Consider the following 10433-nt stretch of genomic DNA (forward strand, 5'->3'; position numbering starts at 1 on the left):
TAATAAAAGGACACATTTAATTTATAATTTGTCTTAAATCTCATTTTGTTAAAAAAGTAATAGTGTCGTGAATCGAATCGTGAGTTGAGTGAATCGTTACATCCCTACACCTTACAGTCACCCAATCGCCCTGCTGCATCGGCTCTACAACCAGAACCAAACAATGTACGGGCTCGCTAAGCTAGTCACATGCAAAGCCAAATGGAAAGCACTTGGTCTCTTAATATCCTCAATAAAAGTTTGGATGCATGTCTCTACTTCTGAAATCTTCTCTTTCAGCCTGTCTGTTTCACTGCATTTATCACGATTCTCTCACCACTGACAGAGAAGGCTACACTAAACTTGTGGCAAGCAGTGCAAGTGACAATAACAGATGTCATGACTCACTGTGATTGTTAGTTGATTCCAACTTACCAGCTGATGATACTAAGCTCTGTATTTCTTCACGGCATGACGAAACATACCAATTCACAAAACTAATGGAATGCATAGTTGATAAAAAATTTAAATGACTAGTAATTTCCTACCATCATGGTGTCTGTTAATTTGGACTTTGTTTGCCTGTCTGGTTTTGTTCTTTGACCTAGTTTCTGTCTCCCCTTTGATTACGTTAGTTCATCTGTGTCTTGTTAATTATCCTCATTTGGTCTGTGTATTTTAGTTCCTCTCCATTCAGTTTGAGTTTGTCGGTTATTATTGTTTGTACCAAACATTCTGCTGTTTGTGGATTACCTGTTCTTTAGTGTTTGTGGAATAGATACCCTATTTGCATTTGCCTTCTTCGTGCCCCTTCAATCTCGCAGCACCGTGACAGAATAACCGACCAAGAAGAAAGTAAAGCGGCGTGATTTACCCCCGACGAGCCATCGCCAGAAAGAGCAACAGAGCTGAGGATCGTCCCGGAGCCACAGCCTCATCAATCGTTTTACCATGTGCGAGAGCCAGCAACAACGCACACAACGGTGGATGAAACAGTGAAGAGCAAGGGCATGGAGGAAAGCCCACTGTACCACCGCTGAGGGTGAGCTGAGGACTCGATAGACTTGAGGATTTGATAGACTTCTCTTATCCCCAATCTTCCGTCATCGTCTGAAATCTCTGCCTGTCCTGTTACGGCCAAGGAGGCGGTTTATGAACTCCCTGTCTGTCCTGAAACGACCATGGATGTCTGTTTTGAACTGTTTGTCTACTTGGAACTATCTGCCTGTCCTGTCACGACCACGGAGGTTGTTCCCCTGTCTGTGGCACTCCCTGTCATGGGTGTCACCATTTGGTGTGTGTGAGCAGCACACACCGTCCCAGAACCCAGTCCCATTATTCCCGCCTAGCCTCCCTCTCCCACTTCCTCTTATGAGTCGTCAGCTATCTTCTGCCCCTTTGCCGCTGCATCCCGCCAGCCCCTCAGCTCACCCTCAGTCTGTGTTGTGGGTTTGCCACGGGTCTGCCAGTCTCCATCGGCGTCGTGGCTGGAGGATTCCTTGTCTCCGCCTCTGAGTCCCAGACTTCACCTTGGCCCATCGACCCAGTGGCTCCACCATTGCTCCTATCTTCCTCCTCTCCGCCTTGGCCCATCAGTCCACCAGCTCTGTTGGGCTCCCTCGTCCCTCTGGCTCCACCTTGGTTGGTCATCGACCTGCCCTTGCCTCGGGACTACACTCCTCTGGCTTCGCCTCGTCCCTCTGGCTCCGTTGGACTCCTCCATTCAGCTCCACCTTGGTCCTCTGTCACTCCGGCTCCAACGCGTCCTTCCAGAACCCCGTCAGTGCCTCGGTCGCCTGAGCCATCTGCTCCACCTTGGCCCTCCTGATCCTCTGTGTTGCCCTGACTCAACAGCTCTCAGTCTCCGCCCTGGGCTCCCTTACCACCGGCTCCGCCTCCGGAAGTCGGCCCCCTGGAGTCGTCAGCCCTTTCTCCGCATTCCTTGCTGTGGTCTGGGTCCCACCTGGCTCCTCCTGCTCCAGTTCCCTCCTGTCTTCTCAATGGCTCCTCCCTCTGTTTGATCCACCCTGGCTCCTCCTGTCTCCGTCTTGGCTCCTCCCTCCGTCTGCTCCTCCCTGGTCTTCTCCTCCACCTGCACCTCCATGGACTTTGTTTGTTGTTCTGCTCCTGGTCGACTGTCCACCTCCTAAACCTCCTCCTGCATCTCTCCACCGGGGTGCTAGCCAGCCCCTTTCACCATCCATTCGCTATCTCTTCATCCTCCTCTCTTTATGGCATGAGGTCGCGCCTTCCAGGAGGGGATATTCAGTCACGGTTTCTGTTAGTTTCGACTTTGTTTGCCAGTCTAGTTTTGTTCTTTGACCTAGTTTCTGTCTCCCCTTTGATTACGTTAGTTCATCTGTGTCTTAATTATCCTCGTTTGGTCTGAATATTTTAGTTCCTGTCTGTTCAGCAGAGGTGGGGGACTCGAGTCACATGACTTGACTCGAGTCAGACTTAAGTCGCAAATTTTAGGACTTGAGACTTGCTTGACAAATATTCATAAAAGAATTGACTTGACTTTGACTTGATATTCATGACTTGAGACTGGACTCGGACTTGAGTTAAATGACTCGAAATAACTTTTTATTTTTTACGTTTGTTTTTGAACGCACCGCAACCTAACCAAGTATTGCCAACTTAGTGACTTTGTCGCTAGATTTCCAAATAAAAAGTGCCTAGAGATAAATCTAGCGACTTCTTGGACAAACCTTATTTAGTTTCTGAGACTCGCCGGTACTGCCGCATGAGCGTGAGGTCTTGTTTTCCCAGCACGCACACACCTCTCTCTGCATCTGTTCTGTTCAGCGAGCGGCTGAGAGTAGCAGCGCTTTAGGTTAAACAAGATATTTTGTCACTTCTAACTCTATTTTACATGCAAATATAGCCGAAATCACAGCACGGCCATTGTCTTTATCTTATGTGTATTTGATTTCATTAGACGACATCGTGATTATGAATCAGGATTTTTGTGCAGATTAACATCTAACGGAGAGCTGGTTATGTAGTCTTAATGGGCTGCATTTCAGTCTCTATTTCATATTCATCCCGTTGTCTTACAACAGAAACAGAAAAATATACCAGTGAAAACAGTTTTATTGAGAATTTGGCTGCATTCAAATACAGTTTGTGAGTACTATCAAATACATTTTTTTGCAAGTGGAATGCATTGTAAATGGTTATTCACTGTTCATAAGGAAATGTCAGCTTTTTTTGGCAGTAGCACTTAGTATATGCATGTGTACAGTACAGTGTCTAATAATTGGTCTTCAGTGTTAGACTTTGAGTGAAAAGCCTATGGATAGTTTATGGGGATGCTTAAAAGAAAAAAAATCATACAGTTGCGAACCCAACCATGCATACACAAACAAACAAAACAAAACAAAAAAACTCAAACTTGCAAGCACACGTGCACACACATTCACTCACAAATATTAATAAATCACACTCACTCAAATCACCTCTCTCTCTCTCTCTCTCTCTCTCACACACACACACACACACACACACACACGCACTCATACAGATTAATAATGTACATTATAAACAGGTGCAAGGTTTGTGTGATTCAATTATTAATATTTTTCTTGCTGTTGTTATTCTTTTGTTAAAAAGGAAGGATCTAACTTAAGGATGTGTTCATGTCCCATAAAGGTGATGCCTGTTTGAAGAATGCCATTTGGTGGCATAGAAACCGTTGTACTTGATTTGTTTAATACTTCTTCAATGTTTGAGGCATATTGAAACGGCTGTATCTAAATACTTTTCATGCTTTTATGTTGGACTAATTTCAGTTACATTTACATTTTAGGCTATGTAGTTTTAATTTTTATTTATTTTTAGATTTTTATTGTATTAACAACTCTATTAACAAGTTGTATGTGGACCCATTTTGAGTAGAAATGCATATTGCAATTTTTGTTTGTTGCAAATAAAACTCCCATAGTCCATAACTACTGTAGTTTTAAGTTATTTTAATATATAAATTCAGTTAAATCTGATATCCAATAATCAGTCCTGCCAGGATTTTGTGATTGCAAAATTACAAATGTCTGATTTGTATGACTTGACAGTGACTTACTTGACCCAAGCTACGACTTGACTTGAATTGCTTGACATAAAGCAGTGACTTGACTTGCTTGATTCTCACAAAAATTGACTTGGACTTGCTTGAGACTTGAAGGTTAAGACTTGAGACTTACTTGTGACTTGCACATGTGTAACTTACTCCCACCTCTGCTAAAAACAGTCCAAAGTCAGGTTATGCAGTAAATTAGGGTGATCATACGTGCCATTTTTCCGGACGCGTCCTGGCCAGGATTTCTATATTGCCTAAAATGTCTAGGTTTTGGCTTTGTTTGCGTGTGCCAAAACAAAGCCAAAACCTAGATATTTTAGGCAATATAGAAATCCTGGCCAGGACACATCCTGAGAAAATGGCACATATGGTCACCCTACAGTAAATCCCATTCCAATCCATAGGTTATCTTCTTCTATTCTATCTTCTATATTCTAGAACAAAACTCATAATAAAGCCCTTTAAACCATAAAGCCCATTAAACAACAGATACAAAGGCCCTTACATTGAATATATCGAACAGACATGTTCTTCAAAATAGGGCACTTGCTGACATGTCAAAGAGCTAAAGCTAGCTCCATGCTTCTGCTAACACACACCTCTACTTCTACTCCATTTACTTAATATATGGCACTTCTTTATGGTAAAACTCCCTTTCGCCCTCTTGGGATTGAGATAAGCAGCATTGAACACTTGGTGGAGCACGACTGACAGGAGCCGCAGAGAGCAAGTGAAACTGAAACCGAGGTGAAAAATGCGTAAACATTTGTATTTATTTAATTTTGCAATCACAAAACCCTGGCAGGACTGATTATTGGATATCAGATTTAAAAAAAAAAAACTACTTTAAACCTTTACCATCAAGCAAATTATAAGTATTGTCACGGTGCGTGTGGAGAGATGAAGCGAGGACTCAAGTGCTGGGCACACCCGCTGAAGACTGTGACAAGTATTTACCTTGGGTCAAACCCTGAGTTGAACTCTAAACTGATCTAAATTGGGTTGGATTTGTCTGCTCTGAAACTCAGAGCTTGTTCCAGTAACTTTGTACAACAGGCCTCCTGAAGACCTGTACGTAACTGTCTACATTATGTCTGAAACGGTATAATGAATTCTTGTTACATTATTGCCAGATTATTTCATATGGTAACCACAATTTCTTACCTTATTCATTCAAAATGTGTGAGCATTTGCAGTTAGAGAGTATTTGCATTTAAATAATCAGTTCATTCATGTTGAACAAGAACATTTTGTCTACCAGTATGTCTGCAGGCTCCTTGATATATTGTGGCATCAAGATAAAGTCGCCCATGTCAATAATTTCAAAGAGACAAGTTTAACACACATGCACACACAAAGAATCACAGTTTTCTTTGAATTACATTTATTTCTCGGATTGGCTTCCAGCAAACTAGCACACTGTACATGTATCACATACAACAACCTTCAATAAAGATATCTCGTGTAAATCAGCTGATCTATTGCACAAATGCTCTTCATCTGTTTCTGAAGTTTGTGAAGTGAGATTTTCTCTTCTAGTGGTGACGTCAGAGGTCTGAATTAGGGAAGAAGTGTGAGAAGCGAAATTAAACCTTCATCATAATAGAGTTTATACGGCCTCAGTCATTCAGTGTCTTGCTAAATATACAAGTGAAGCGTATCTGTCTAAAGACATCCTGAAGAAGTGGAAAGAATGGAGTCACACATTCATCCGGCGGAGCTTACAGGATCCTGCAGGGAAAGATCACACGGCTCTTCATTCTGTCATCCTGACTGGCTGATCAGGATTTTGTGAGAGAAATCAGAGCTGTGATTGGTCAGAGCCTTTGGCAGAATAACGGAAGCATTTGGGGCGTTTTAGAACTGCAGCATCTGTGAATCTCTGCAATTTTTCATCCCAATCATTTTTGATGCGAAAACAAATACAATGCAAATCAAATGTTATTGAAAATGTTTTTTTTTTTTTCACAATTGGAGGTAGTCAGTACTTGAATATAATATGTATCAAAATCTACATGATGACACACACACTGTTATATGTGAATCTAGGAGTGTGTATTTGCGCATACACATTCACAATACTTAACTGTCTTTAAGGCTCAGCAAGACTAAAGGGAAGTTATTTGTAGTTCTCTCCTGTATTATAATGCAAGCAATACAGATGTGTGTATTCAAATATCTACTGTACGTGAGGGTTCATTTACAACCTATGAGCGGTTTTCTTACTAAACAGACAAACATGCAACAGTGAGATACATGAGACGGGATACATGATATGACTCTGCATGAATGATATATTCCATACAATATAAGACGCTACAGAGCCAAGAAGTCTAGGAGTGAAAGTTCTGGAGCTCTACGAAGATGGCGAGGGCTGGACGGCTGCATGCACACAACTGGAATATCTGGAAAAGCGGGACAAAATAAGAATCTGCAGAGCGCACTGATGAAAACAGTAGTTTCTTAACTCTTTATATGCGTATGTGCTGGTTTACATTAAACGATTAACTGGCTGCAGTCTCCTGTTGCATGATGTAGATTCGTGAAGCATCGTCCACCATGCTGCCACAGTGAACATCGCTCCTGAAACACAGAGGCAGTGAGAGTAAACGTACTCGACACAGTTAAATGCACGTAAACGCGAGATGATGGAAACTTAAATTTCACAATTATAATAAAAAGAAAAATAGACTTCAACCAATAAATTGCAATTGAGTCTAAAATCAGTCAATACACATCGTCACAAAATATATCAAGTTCACTTACCTGTTATCATTAATATCTGTACTGTTTCCTGAAAAGCATAAAGGAAGAGAATGAAAGGTTACTACTGCTACAAGCAATGTATCCTCCTGATTTTTTAACGCAAGAGTGGGTGTGGCCATTTGAAACGTAAATCTGTGAGGTTTTCGGTGTCATCCACTTCCGGTTATTTTAGCTATACACAAAAACAGTCTGCTCTATTCTGTTTTATATTTTCAAACTGGTATTTGTTATCATATTATTTATTTGTCGCACGAATACAGAGTTCTGGCATGAAACTCTAGATGGCGCAGTCCGATAGGTCTAACTCAATCTGACCTAATGACATCATCACATGGCACAGCTGATTGGTTCTCTCCTGTATCGATAGCCAATGAGCTCGCTGCTCAACATTTAAATATATGACTAGTGCTTGCCGTTGCAGTTGCAGCTTGCTTTAGAACAGCGAAATCAACATCTAAGATAAGTGAATGCTCTTCTAATCCATATCGCTGTGTGTGTTGCGTGGTCTGACTAATTTAATTAAAAAATTAGCAACCATAATCAAGTTTAAACTAAGTGTCATGTTAGCAGTTTGCATTGTATGCAGGAGCGAATATTAAGCATATTAGCAGCAGCATTTAGCATCTGTGTTTATACAGCTGGAGCAAAACGCAGTTTAGAGCATATGTAATCGCTCTGAGGACACGCCGATAGTAACAGACATGAAACAGGTTAAATGAAATAAGCATTTTTGTATATGCATTTCAACGGGGGTTCGCCATATACATCGGCGATTATTCCAGTGTTCACGTTCGTTATTTCTAAGGTCGATGTTTTCATTGTGATGAGTGTGTGGTTCAGCTCCCCGCATTGTCAGAAGCACGTGCTTATTGCAGTCATATCAATGACAGTGTTGCGGGAGATGCTGAAGATCACTATCTACGGCTGTAACAGTTAGTTCAGAGTGAAATGCATTATGGGTAGTGTAGTTCGGAGAAATGTCCTCGTGCAACGTGTGCTCTCACTGTGCGGTGTAATTCAGAAAACAGAGAAAGAACATGTATATTCTGATACATGAAATGATTTCAGTTCATTCACGTCAGTCCACCCAGGGGGTTTTATGCACTGTAACTTGACAACTTTTATCTGCACGAGAGAGTAAAATGGCATGCATCGGCTAACTTTGTCCGTCTCATCATTGCACGAACATGAATTAGCAAGCTGTTACGCTGCCGCTGGGACTGATGAAGTGGAGAAAGTAACAGCAGTCAAATGACTAAATGATGATATTTGCTCAGGTGGTTGCTGGGGTCTTATCTATCGGATTGCAATGTATATTAATTAAACATTACACATAGTGCGCGTCTAATTAGAGTTAAGCTGGTTGGCGTGGTAGCCAAGGTTCACATAGTCATAGGCCACTAGCGTTAAGCCGGTCGGCGTGGTAGCTCAGGCATACATAGTCATAGCCCACTATTGTTAAGCCGGTCGGCGCGGTAGAACAGGCACACATAGTCATAGGCCACTAGCGTTAAGCCGGTCGGCGTGGTAGCTCAGGCATACATAGTCATAGCCCACTATTGTTAAGCCGGTCGGCGCGGTAGAACAGGCACACATAGTCATAGGCCACTAGCGTTAAACCGGTCGGCGTGGTAGCCCAGGCACACATAATCATAGCCCACTAGCGTTAAACCGGTCGGCGTGGTAGCCCAGGCACACATAATCATAGCCCACTAGCGTTAAACCGGTCGGCGTGGTAGCCCAGGCACACATAATCATAGCCCACTAGCGTTAAACCGGTCGGCGTGGTAGCCCAGGCACACATAATCATAGCCCACTAGCGTTAAACCGGTCGGCGTGGTAGCCCAGGCACACATAATCATAGCCCACTAGCGTTAAACCGGTCGGCGTGGTAGCCCAGGCACACATAATCATAGCCCACTAGCGTTAAACCGGTCGGCGTGGTAGCCCAGGCACACATAATCATAGCCCACTAGCGTTAAACCGGTCGGCGTGGTAGCCCAGGCACACATAATCATAGCCCACTAGCGTTAAACCGGTCGGCGTGGTAGCCCAGGCACACATAATCATAGCCCACTAGCGTTAAACCGGTCGGCGTGGTAGCCCAGGCACACATAATCATAGCCCACTAGCGTTAAACCGGTCGGTGCGGTTCACATGGCTCTTCGGAGCAGCAGCAGTACGCAAGTATGTCTTGGCGATAGATCTGCTTGTTGGGGTATGTTTTGTTCTTGTCTTGGCTTGAATGGTCCCTTTTATGTCTCCTGCTTTGTGGGAGGTTATTTCATGTATGTTATATTTGCAGTAGCAATATTTCTTACATGCTCACAGCAGCATGTTGTGGATGCATTCGCAGTAGCAAGTCTCGGTACTTGCTCTGCCGCAGCAGCGTAGCATATCTATTCCGCCAAGACCAAATACATTAACATTGTCATGTACATTACCATGCCAATCCCTCCGAGAGTTGTCATGACAGAAATAGTTTTATCATTTACTACACTTTGTTTTCTTCCAGTTATTTACCTATAGAGGCTACTGAATAGGAAGTCTCACACTTTCATAGACAATAGCTTACTTTGGCATCGAAAAAATAAAATGGTTAAGAAAAACTGGTTCTGGGATTGAAATAATGGCTCTGCATCAGCTCTTTAAACCTGCTGCTCCTGAACGTCAGAAGCCCAAAGACAAGGTACGTCTATACCAAAAAAAGATTTTACAATGACAAGATCCCCGGGTAAACTTGACACAGAACAAAACTAGATCACTCCTACTATAAGTTCCTCATTTCTGGTCCTGAGAGCCACTGTCCTGCAGAAATGAGGTCCAGTGTGTTTCAAAACACCTGGCTGGTGGAATTTTTTTAAAACAAGAAATTACCGCTATTAATGTTGAAGATTGAAGTATAGGGGTAAAATGGTTTAATTTCCAACTACCAAATTAATATGTACAAGTTATCAATAAACATCTAAACTTTGTTATATCAAAGACACTTGTGAACAGTTTGTAAGGACTGAATTAAATAGTTAAACTAGGTGACAGTCATAAATACCTGAATGCATCATGATTGTTTGTGGGCTGCTCATGTAGTAACGTGATCAGTTACATCACTGATGCTCACAGATCCCCTGGCCAAGTACCAGCAACATGTGTAGTGGACAAATGGTTTTAGTGCAGTCAAAGCACACACACACACTTACCGTTCTCCACGTCGAGCGGACAGGAGCTCGGTATGTCTGAGGATCTCACAGTGCTGTATCCGACACTGAAATAAACAAACAGCAGGTGAGAGGAGGAGACAGCAGACAGGAGCTGGACAGGGAGGACAGACACTCACGTGTTGGTTTTCTGAAGCGCAGCTTTCTCCTCTTGCTGGAAGAGAGTGTTGCTGTAGGATGTGGCAGGTTTACTCGCGCGCGTGGAGGTGTAGGAGAAGCTGCTGGGAGACGTGGCTGCAACATGGTGTCCGGGTCTCACTGGCTTAGCTGTCAGCGGTCACACACAAAACACAACCAAAAATAGTATTTATATAATCTCTGTTGTCTGCTACTTCCTCACGGAGTTTTTGTTCTCTTCCACTGTTCAGCGGTGGCTTAACTCTTTCCCTGCCATT

At 42.8% G+C, this 10433-nt stretch overlaps 1 pseudogene; it reads right to left on the bottom strand.

Annotated features, from left to right (window-relative positions):
• Nucleotides 1-6029: 6029 nt before the first annotated feature.
• LOC107655770 (kinesin heavy chain-like) overlaps nt 6030-10433 on the bottom strand; it is a 24507-nt pseudogene continuing 20103 nt past the window's right edge.

Source organism: Sinocyclocheilus anshuiensis, unplaced genomic scaffold, assembly GCF_001515605.1.
Source record: "Sinocyclocheilus anshuiensis isolate Anshui unplaced genomic scaffold, SAMN03320099.WGS_v1.1 scaffold1611, whole genome shotgun sequence".
Taxonomy (NCBI): domain Eukaryota; kingdom Metazoa; phylum Chordata; class Actinopteri; order Cypriniformes; family Cyprinidae; genus Sinocyclocheilus; species Sinocyclocheilus anshuiensis.